This window comes from Lagopus leucura, unplaced genomic scaffold, assembly GCF_019238085.1.
Source record: "Lagopus leucura isolate 7727_CA_CO unplaced genomic scaffold, USGS_WTPT01 Super-Scaffold_73, whole genome shotgun sequence".
Classification (NCBI taxonomy): domain Eukaryota; kingdom Metazoa; phylum Chordata; class Aves; order Galliformes; family Phasianidae; genus Lagopus; species Lagopus leucura.
Window position 1 is genome coordinate 56,653,874 of NW_024962252.1, and position 12,126 is coordinate 56,665,999.

The following is a 12,126-nucleotide window of genomic DNA, read 5'->3' on the forward strand; positions in this document are numbered from 1 at the left end:
TTAAATGAAATTTTGAAGGTGATTTTTGCAATGCTAGTGCATAAACTTCGGCTACGTTAGAAGCTGTCACTGAAATTCTAGAAACCAGATTACAATACTATCTTGCTCCTAATTGCAGTGCAAAACACTGATGGCTATTTATAGGTGCCAGGCTGAAGAAGTTAGGAGCTTTAGATCTCTAAAGAGTAATGACGGAATGCCACATGGTCTTCATTTTGCCTCTGTCCAAAGTATAAATAGAAAACAGCGTCTGTTCCACTGGAAACCAAAGGCTGCTCTTTTAATATTGGCTGATGTGACATATGCTCCAATATGCTTTGCAGTTTCCCTGCTAAAACATTGCAGCAGTTATCGGTGAAATACTTGTTTTTACAAAGTACTCATTCCGATCATAACTTAAAAAGAGTTTACTCTGTTAAAATATTACAACTGCTTGTGAGGCATGGACTTTTTGTTTGTTTGTTTTATATTCTAAAGTGACAATAAAGAATAACTTACCACTTTATTTACTTACCTTCTCTTCAAGGTGTGATGTCTGAAAACTTGAGGAATTGTACCTGTATTGGAAATATTCCCTCAGAGATTGCAGCAGTATAAGCAGTACCTGTCTACTTGCATTTAGTTTAATTGTACTAAAGGATGGCTATAGCCAGGTCTTATTACAAAAAAAGAAAAGTCAGCAACAACAACAGCAAAAAGCAAACAAAGAAATAAAAAACAACAGTACATTGAAAGGGAATATTTACTATTATTTTGGAGCTGTTTATTTCATGAGAGGGAGAGGCAAAGCTTCTAGATTTCCTCAAATTTTAGTCCTAGAAAGAACTGAAAGCGAGAGGATTTGGAGCAATCTTTCTTGATAGCAGTGCAACATAAAAATGATAATAATGAGTACAAACTTCAGTGGCAATTTTGTTTTCGGTCTTTCTCATTCCCATAAGAAACAACCTCCTTCATGTACATACCTCTAAATAACAATAAATAATAATAAATAAATAAATACCTCTACTGATTAATATTCAGCTATGCTAATGGATCAAAGGAGGTGATTGAGATGTGTAGCATTCTGAAAATCATGGAAATGAATTGATATAAGCATTACAAATTTGATTGTATTTTGCTTCCAGTAATTTTTCTTCCTCCATCAAAAGTCCTATTCTTCCAGGTCTTAAGTGGAAATCTGGCAGTTCAGTCAATTTATTTTCCTCGCTAATTTGCAAAACTTGCTCTTGCAAACAAAGCTGCTTGGCCCAATGTCGTCAGCAAATTATCTCAAGTACATCTTGAGCAGTTCTGCACATTTCAGCACAAGTTTGCTTTGAGAAGATGGCTTACACAGATCAATCTGCAAGAAGAGACTCCTTCTGAGAGCTGCTCTTTAACAGGCACTTATATTTCTTGGAACAGAGACAGACTTTTAGCCAGAGAGAAGTTTCCTTCAAAATGGTGCTAGGAGGATTGTTACTGAGAGCAGGAACTGGGGAGGTAATGTACACCTGGGAAATGTTACTGCACATCACTGCTCTGGAGTATTTTGAGAAGGATTTGCTTGCTCCCTTGAGCAGATCTTTTTTTCCAAGTATTCCAGAGATAATACTGTTTTCAAACACTTTCACAAGTATTTCTCTCTGTTTAGCCATTTTTTTTCAACATAGTCACACAGCTACATATAACATTACCGGAGAACACAGCTGATTGTTATTTGTGGTTTTAACATGTTGAAGAGTAATTACACAAGAGATTTAAATCATTCTTAAGTGAACTCCAGAATTTTCTTCACTTCTGTAGCAACCAATGTGTTTTCAATCCAGAATATTCTGAAATCATGAACAGTATCTGATGCTCAAGGACACATAACTTCATTTTCATGACAGATGGCCATTTTAGCAGAGGGGTAGCTGAGAGTGGAGAGTGGGCTGTTGTTTTTGTTCTGGTAGTAATGGCCTTGTTTGAAGGGGGAGTTTAGAAAGAAAGTTGGGATTTTCATGTAATCGCTTAGCAAAACTGGAGTTGTAGGTAAAGGATATTTATCCAGCATCCACTGGGCATTCAGTTCATCATAGGATCTACTGTGGGCTTTAGAGAAATATAACACATCTGGAAGCACCTGACAGCTGAACTCCCCCTACCTCACCTGAACATGGGAGATTTTATCAGTCATTGCCATCCTGACCAGACTGGAAGAACAGACACAATACCTAAGATATATGATTAGTTTAATTTGGTGCACTGCATCTGTTCGGACTTCATATGTTCTTTTCTGCTTTCAGATGGCAAGAAGATTGGATAATACATTGACGGTGTGCTGCCACTATAGTCAGTGTACCTCAAACTCAGCATGGAGTTTGGGGAGTCCTCCTCTCCAAAAAACTGAGTTAAATACCAAGTAATCAGAAGAGTTTGTCAGCACAGTGGTAGCATACCCAGAGATATCGAAACACTTAATAAACAGATAAATCGAAATTTTGTGTCCTATTGTTATATTCATTAGTAAAAATTAGATGCTATTAGATTAGTAACTGTTTCTGTGCTTCATTGACTCCTTTTCTAATGCCAGAATAAGCACCCGGAGATCCAAAAAAAGCTGCAGGAGTGGAGCTCACTGGACACTTAATCCTGCCTATTGCCATGGAAGGCTACACAAAGCCAAGGCTTCCCCTACAGCTCTAGTCCTGTGGGTGCTTAGCATGAGCATGGCTGTTTCTGAGAAAGTATAGAAACAGACATTACTGCTCCCCTGCCTTCCTGCTACCACAGACAGCCCAAAAGCCCTCTGTTAAGTAAGGACTTGTCATGCCTTCATTCATCAGTAATGACAAGGAAATCCTGATTGCCATTAAAGAACCTTTTCTATATTCTCACTGAGCTGTAACAAGCATTTCAGCTGTTCATTTGTGTTAACGTTGCAAGATAGGGTGTAACCTGGAGACTAACTAATTAAATGCTCTTTGATTTTGAGTGAAGTGTTTGGTGCAGTTTAGACAACAGAGTCTAATTAGCACTGGATGTTTAATGGAACTCAAGACCCATGAAAAGCAAAAGGTGCTAAGATGAAGTCAGTGAGAGAGATGCGAAGATAAATGAGAGTAAAATAAAGTAAAACAATCCTTTGCTGTGTTAGAAAAATCATTCCCTCAGAACAATCCTATATTAATTATGGAAAATCGATAAAATCTCAACAACTCGAACGTCCGGCTGCTCAAGGGAATATAATGGAAAGCTATCCAAAACACATGATGTCAGCATGCAGCAGATTAAGGAGTCTCACACTATCTCAGTGCATTTAATTTCTTCCAGGCAGAAAATTTCCCTCAGTATTTTTACAAAGGAATAAATACTCAGTTTGTGTTGCTTTGTGTATTACGATTCACAACATCTCAGCAGGAAATCAAATGCTTGCTTTAGCAGCACCTTTTTCTGACAGTAAATGCAGCCAACGTACGGTTTTTCTTGCTGAGAAAAATGCGTATCCAACTTTTTACCTGTATGTTAAGTCTCTAAAGTAAAAAAAAATAAAAATCTCAGATGGGTCTACAGTGTAGTTTGAAAACAATAAACTCTTATTCAATGCATGTGTCCTCTCTAAGAGGGGATTAAGCTGAATTGTTTGGGAATAACAAAGTCTGGGCTGCCTCCCCAGCTCTGTCAATACTATCTTCTGCTGAAGACCAGGGAGCAAGATACGCCAAAATCAGCACAAAATGCCACAGCCAATCCAATTTTTCAGCACCTCAGGTTCCCAGGCACCACAGAGATAGCAGTCATGACCTCTTTATGCAGTGAGAAGTTCATTTTTGTTTTAGTTTTTGTTTTGCTTTGCTTTGGTGGGGGAAGTGTGTTTTCTTTTTCTCTTATTTTAGGGCTTTTCCATGTTTTTTTTTTCAATTTATTTCTTCTGATTGGAACTAAAATCAGCAATGAAGTTGGGAAGCCTCCCAACTTGGCAATTGGCAATACGTTGTGTGTTTACACTACCAACACTGGTCCTTGAATAAAAACAATTTAAAAAAAAAAAGGACGCAAGATAATAGTAGCACAAACACAGATGCCTTGATCCCACACCAGCAACATGTCTGTAAGTGTGGAATTCAACAATTGCTTTCTAAGAAATAACATTTGTATGGTGATTTGCAGCATCCCTATCTGGTGGCATATTGTTCCCCATGGCTTTCCTCTGATTCAAAGCATAGACAGCAGAACGAGGCATACGCCGGGCCTGACGCCTGTGTGCAGGGAGGCATGCTTGTTGGAAGAGGCCTCAGAAAGGTATGCTCAAGGTTGCTAGGCAGAACTGGCCCTCCGTTTCCAGCAGTGAGATGCTCCAGTTGCTGAGAAACTTGCAGCAGGATTTCAGAGCTGAACCTCACACAAGCTTGTATGAAGACCATGACCCAACCCCAATGGTCGTGACTCAGGCCTGAGCTCCAATGTGTCACATCCAGAACCTCTGACATACCAAAGGTCACCATGCCAAAATAAGGGCAACTTTTTTTCTGCTGCACTGTAGCTGTGTTTTCCTTCATGGTCTTCAGGTAAGCTGCTTCTTTGTATTTGGATTGGCGCCTTACGCTGTCACTGTGAAAGCCAACATCAAGCATTTGCTGAGCTGCCTTCTTATATCGCTGTTTGAAGCAAAGCCTGAGTCACAACAGCTGCAAACCAGCGTTTTGAAATCACCAAACACCATGTCCTTTGGCCACTGGTACAGAAATGACTGGCTGCTTCACAGCCCACCACAGGCAACTTTTACAGACCGATGTCCATGCATGTCATGTCAGGATGTGTATTTACAGCTTTATATCTGTGAAAGAGGCAAAAAAAAGGTTGCTGGGATATTTTTGGAAGATTTTGTCAGTTTTAGAAAGTCAGATTTGTTTACATCTGCACTTTGTCTACAGGTGTGGAGCCTCGAATTCAGTTCAGCCCACTTCAAAGCCAGGGCATAAACTACCAGTTTACAGCCTGGACATCTGTAAGGAAATGAAAAGGTTATTAGATCACATATATGACAAATGCTACAAATGAGAAGTTTGGCATGCGTAGAGCGTGCTTACATTCGTGTTTCAGTTTGTATCAGGAGTGTTCAGACTGAAGCAACTTGTCTAGCTTATGATTTTAATTAACGTGACAGAGTTTAGAAATCGCTTGGCGGGCAGCACAGCACACCCTTGAAATGAAGGGCTTGTTTCATTCCGGCTCATGCTGAACCAAAATGTAAGCTCCAGAAAGCTTCTTCTGCTTACTGGAGTTCAGCCCAGGGGGCTAGAATAGATCGAGTACTGATTTGGATATGGTCTGCTAGTTGGGTCTGTACCACTGTACCACTGAATGTTTCTCTCTCCAGACATCTTTCTGGTGGGCAATGCTGTTATCTAATTCAGCTGTAGACACAACGGTTTTTCTCACAAACAATATTTTCACTTTCTCCACTCGTCAGTCTTGGAGTTATTACCATTGCGGCGGAGAGTACTGAATCAGCAGTTACAGCAGCAGGGTTTCATACAGAATGGTACAGCACAAAATGTGGCACCATATGTTCCTGCCCTTCAGCATCTTACAAATATCAATTAATTCTAACAGGCATCAACACAGAAGCAAATGCTAATTAGAGACTTGGAGGAAGGCATGATATTAGCAGTCTAAATATTGGGGATAATTCATGCTATGTTTAGATGTAAACAGAGGAGGACAAACTGAAGGTCATTTCATGTTTACATAAAAAAGTGATGATAAAAGTTAGCCCTCTGCCTCCTCTCAGCTTGCAAAGCTAGAGATTGCATGGTCAGAGCTAAATCACAGGAGATTTGGAAAAGAAGCTCATATTCAGTGCAATGAACCATAAATCAGTGAAGATTCTCATGTTAGAGGCTCATGAGCAAAACATTGAGCTGGAAGGAAGACACCTTCCCTCTCGAGTTTTGTGAATGAAAAAGAGCTTCATAATGTTACTAAAATATAACTAACGTTAACAAAAATAATTTTCTGAAAGTGTGTATTTATGTAATTCCAATTATTTGGGAGAATATACCGTTCTTTGTAAGTACACTAAATTTTGACTCAAATTTAATAGAATCTTACAAGTTATTCATTCGTAACTGCGAAGCTTCTCTGACCATAAGAAGGATCTGATTTTAGGCTTAAGTGCCCTTATGTTATGTGGATAAATGGCCAAAAGCAGAGCAGAATTTGCTGATTTTCTTAAAGACTGAAGTACAGCGACTTGATGACAGGATCTTACTGCCAGCAGGAGAGTGAAGGTTTCAGTTAGGTTTCTGCCTAGGTAAGTCTGCAGTGAAGGTAAACAACATAAGGCGCAAAAACAAAGTGCAGCTTTAGGAGGTTGGGTATGCAAAATCTTTCAAAGATCCCAGACACCCAGCCAGAGAATTAGAATATCAACAGTGACGTCCTCTCTAATTTCTGCAGTTGATTAAAAGAAAACAAACAAACAAACAAAAAAACCAAACACGGATGTAACTGCAAGATTGTACTTTGAAAGGCAGTAAGAGGAAGAATGCCAAGAGTGCTCATGGAAGTCCTAGGTGACCATATCTTATCAAAATCTCTTGAGAATTTCCATCCTATCAACTGCAACCTGTCAGGCCACTCTTATTAAATATTGAAATATACAATGGCAAACATAATTCATCACCTGTTAACAACAACAACAACAACAAAAGATAAAAAAATACCTACTGAATTTCCAGCTCTATTTGCAGAATTCAGCTGTTTTCTTTTTCTCCAGTGCCAGTGAGGTCTGTAGAGACAACACAAGAGTTTCTCTTGGAGCAGAAAGTCACACCACTGGTGGCACATCCTTGTCCATCAGCTCTCCTTTGTTTCCTGAAGTGGCTTAATACAGGCCTTTAATTTTCTGTTTTTTTTTTCCTGTAGAATCTTTGTTGATGCTAGAGGGGAAATGTTGAAGAGCTAGCTCAAGCTGAGAAGATGAGAAATGCTGAAAACTTCAGGACTGGTTTTCATGAAAGATTAAATAAAAACAACTGGAACAACAAGACTACTGCTAGATCTGCATTTCATCTGCTATTGACATGGATTAGTGCTAAGAATGAAGAAATTAAATGGATGAAGCTCAGAAATGTAGACAGGACCCTGGAACACTGCTCATGTAATTAGTTCAAATGAAACTTGAGTTAATATCTGGTACTGTGTGTTGTTTTTGAAATCACAGCTGCTGCTTTATGAGGAGGGAGGTGAAGAAAGAGAGAATTAAGTGTTGTTGTTTGTGCTTAACTTACTGCAATAACACCAGAACTCTGAAATTGAATCCCAGCCCTAAAGCATGGCCCTTTCACTGTCCATCTATTCATACTATTTCAAAGACTGGGAATGGCACAAGGTCAGCAAATCTCAAAAGGTATCCAAAAAGCACTTTAAGACCTTATGAGAGAGAAAACACTGAGGTTTAGGTGCACTGAGTATTCCCAAAGAATGAACCACCTCCCAGTTCTAAAATATCGAAAGCCACATTAGGCATAGCTTCAGGTCCATTTAGTTGCTAGATAAAAACTGAGGAATATCACCTGAACAGCCACAATAACCAAAACAGATTGCAATTTATGTTAATTTTTGTTGCTGTTGTTGCTGCTGTTGTTGGTCACTTGGTTATTTTGGGCTTTCTTTGAGCGTGCATTTTTCCTTGCTTTTCTCAATCCAGCGGCTTTTTGAAGACATCAGAACTCACATCATCTAACTGAGACACACACAGCCTCATTATGGCTAATTGTTGCCAACAACAGTTTTACTATTCAATGTAGACATCCAGAACTGATTTTCTTCCTTCTAAGTCATTTCCTTTGATCCAAGGTCTCTAAAATCCCTTACACTAAGATTTATTGGTCTTCTGAAAGGGCAGATAATTTTCAGCAGTTTATTGACCACAGCCCTACTATCCAGAAGAGAAGTGAATCGTCACAAAGTGTCCAGAAAGCATTTCACCTTATTCATGACCTAGCCCAAAAGAAATTCTGAAAACTTCAGGGAAGGTTAAGCAAATGAGGCTCAGAGGTAGTTCTGTACATCATATGAAAACAAGTCTAGGAGAGAGTAATGCATGCTGACCACACAGTACGAAACAATGCATACTCTTACAGTAACATGTTTTTGTATTCTGTGTTTTGTCTTCGGGGGAAGACACTTGAATGAAGGGCGGCTCTTGAATGTTAGACAGCTCTTAAGCAATGAACTCAAAAAAATTATTTGTGAGGATATCCTGCTCTCAGGAAGGTGAAATTCAAGAGAAAGTAAGTGTTTTATATTCTTTTCTTTATGAAAAGACTTATTTATGGTAGAAACTCTAAAATGCTTAATTCCAACTAAGATGAGACTATTGTATTTGTCAAATGTCTGAAATGGAAAGAAATAGCACTAGTGGATTACTTGTCCATCAAAATTCTTAAGGTATTCTTTAGCCTTCAGTCTCATGGGAGAGTTTGTTAGAAAGGAGAGCAATGCCCCTCTGACCTGGCTGACAGCTGGAAATGCAGCAGCAATTTTGCTGTTGAATTCAGAGTGCTGCATGATAAACACTGTTTTAAAGTGAAATCTTGAAATACACATGTGAATTCTTTGCATTAAATTCGGGATTGCTGACCAAAGGAAACATGGTTAGGCCCTATCAATTTTTTTTTACAGTTCTGTATCTCGCAACAATTCAAAGCAAAAGTTAGATTCATTTCATTTCACAAATGTATTGTAGTTTGTATTTGCCCAACATTTGTATGGTCCAACTGACAACAGAACTGGAATTGGTAATTGTATCCAAACAACAGTCCTAGCAAGCCTAACAAAGACATATATGCCAGAGAGGGGGGGATAACCCCACAAAGCATGATTAATAGGGTCCTGTCTGGAACTTGTAGAGTCTTCCTGGCACGAGGACAAGAGAGATGAGGGTGTGACTGGAAGGTGTAAAGTACTGCAGAGGAAGCTACTGAGATGAGCTGCAGGCAGAAGTAGGAGGAGGATGGGTATGGCAGCAACAAACCACTGGTCCTGTGGAGTCAATGGTCCTTAGCAGCACCTGGGGCACTGGGGCAAGCTGGGACAGCAGTGGTGGGGACAGGCACTGGCAGAAGACAATGTGTGTGGGGACAGGCAAGGAGAAAATACAGTGCATACAAATCAAACCTATTTTGTCTTAAGTGGCCTAGATTTTCGCAATCCAAAACAGAAACTCCATCTGCTCTGATTTATTTGCGATGTTGCAGGCTAGCATAAAAATGCATAAATCTTTTATGCATAAAACATAAAGGATTAGCATACATTAACATCTGAACTTCAACATTCCTTCATAGCTGTCTGTATTTCTGTTCTAGATTTGAAAGAAAGAAAGAAAAAAAGAAAAAAAAAACCCACACCAACACTCTTTGTTTTAAGCCAAATTGTATTCCCTGAAAGGATTTCTTTCAGAATAAGTCTTGCTGACTCATCTGCCCCAAATCTCCGTGGCCTGAAGTAGATTAACTTTCCATTATGACATTAACTGCCATTATGTCCGCATTTACTAAATTTCCTAGAAACTTTTAAGTGCAGAGAAAAAAAGAAATGGTAACTAGGAAACCTTCTACCTCTGATACCGGATTAACAGATTTTGGGGGGAATTTGATGGAAAATGGACAGCAGGCTGAGCTTGTCTATCAACACAGGGTTTTATTTCCTTGGCCTTTCATTTGTTACAAACTTCGTTACACATTAGTTGCCATTAATTTAGACATTCACAAATGGTTGCACACTTCTAATAGTTGAATGAACAATTGTCAGTGATACTGAGAGCACAGAAGCTAGGGTACAGTAGCCAGGATATGACAACATACACTGGTAACAACTGTTCGTCAGTGGGCTGCCAACAAACCCTTCATCCTGATGCAGCAGACACTCCACTGGTATGTGTGATGAGAGTGGCAGTGCGTGAGGTGGACTGGAACCAGAACGGCTGCCTCTGTTTTGCAGAAATCACCAGTAGAGTGGCAGATTGAAAACATTATGAGACGTAATGATCGTAACACAGCTTTGGTGAACAGCTCTAAGAAAAAGAATTCTCCTCAGACAACTAACACATTCAATTCTCGGATTGTTGCTCACAAACACTAAGTGCAAAGCAGCTGTAACAAGAGCTCACCCACTGCCATTGTCCTGGACAGACAAACTGAAGAAAACTTTTTTTCAGTGCTGGCCCTACCAGGGCTGTATGGTCTAGCACAGAGTACAGCATCTATACCACTATGCCACAGAGGTCTGGCTCCAAACCACAAGGAGAATTCCAATAAAAACATAAAATGCCTGCACAGTCATTTTCTGGAGGTCACAAACAATCACTTTGCTTGACGTGAAGACTTAATGCAGAGCCTCAAATCCTGGGAAAGGGAAAAATGGAGGTTACATAAAGTTATTGCTGTAATTGGCCTCTGAAAACAGATCCTGATTCTGCTTTTGCTTTTCAGTAATGATGTTTGATTGAGTTATTGCTATGGTTTTAGTTTCTTTGCAGTAACTATGCCATGGTAGAGGAAAACAAGCACTGGGCAGCATGGGCTGTGCTGTCCTTGGCTGGTGGAGAAGGAATGGGGCCAAGCTGGTGGTTGCCCTGCCATTCCTTCCCTGCCCCCTGCCCCCTGCCCATCTCCTCCTCTCCCAGAATGGGAGATAGAACAGCCATGATAACATTTCACTTCTAGGATTTAATGAGCTCATAGCTCCACAGACAGGAGTCTTCACTGTAGGTAGACACTCAAGCATGGTGACAGGCACCCAGAAGTTGTGCTCAAAAACCCTGGCTCCCACTAATTTCAAAGAGCATCAAGCAGCCATATATTTGAGGACCTTGTCCAAATTGTATTGTGAAATAGACCGCAGCTTAAGGTGGAGCCAAACCCTAGGACTGTGATGTTTTAAGCAGTGACTCTTTTAGTATACCAAAAAAGAATTGCTAATAACTGATTACTTTATAGTTATAATGAATCTACACCCCTTTTGTCTTATACTAGATAAAAAAAAAAACCTCTGCCATAAAGCACAAAGTAATGAAAATGCAGCTGGGGTTGCAAAGGGACATCCTGAAATGAAGCTGCAAGCTTCTAGAGGCAGAAGGGAGAGCAAGGAGCTGCAGCTCAATTATAATGCCTGGGTAGGCTGAAGTGAAGATGAGACACGATATGAATTCCGCTGGGCTCCAGCTGTCACAGGGGACAAAACGTGATTTGTTAACGTCTGCAGGAGCTGCTGTGGGAGAAACGTGTCCGTGAGCTCATACAGAAAGTCAGCAGAACTCCTGTCTCAGCAAAATCACTTGAGAATAGGGCTTATCATAAGCTGCTGATGTTATACGCTATCGTACCAAGGCACTAAAAGCCGTTAATTTCTTCATGAGAACAACTGCAGCAGATGTACCTGATGGCTGGACAGCCTCGCTACGTGGGGGGAAAGAAATCGTGTGCCTCTTTGTCAGGAACGTAGAAGGAATTATTTGCACTTGTTCATTCTGGAGGAGAGAAATTGGTTGTGAAATAATGAAACTACGCATTTTAAATACTTGATCCTCTGCTGTCAGAAAAATGCTATTGCAGAAGCAGCTTCCAGTAGCTGAGATTTGTGAAAGACATTCAAGTCCTTTGTGGAAAAGTCCTTGGATTTAAGCATCTCATCTTTTTCTTTAGTGAAAGAATAAGTAAGAACGTTGCCTATTTAGGTGAATCTATATGCTTAGTAAAAACTTTATAGGTTTTTCAACTGGCTATTAGATTCAGAATGAACCCATTTAGGCATTGTTATTCTTCCCTTATCCTTGGCTGAAACGCTGGATTTTGTTAATGCATGTGGCTGTTTAATGGGGTCACCACAACACTGAAAGAATAATTGTCAGAAACAGGGTAAATTGTTTTCTCTGTGGTTTATTGTCACCATTACTGTTCTGAGAAGTGTATCAAACAAAGTTACCTAAATTGCCTTTGAGAATCTCATTGCAATGTGATGGATTCCTACAATTTAGCTGGCAGAACAGATTGCCTCGTGCTTCTAACACACTGCTGTGCTTCCTCCCCCCACCACTCAACTCTATATACTTTGGTTTTAATAAAAAGTTACAGCTGGGCTGCTTTGCCTTCATGA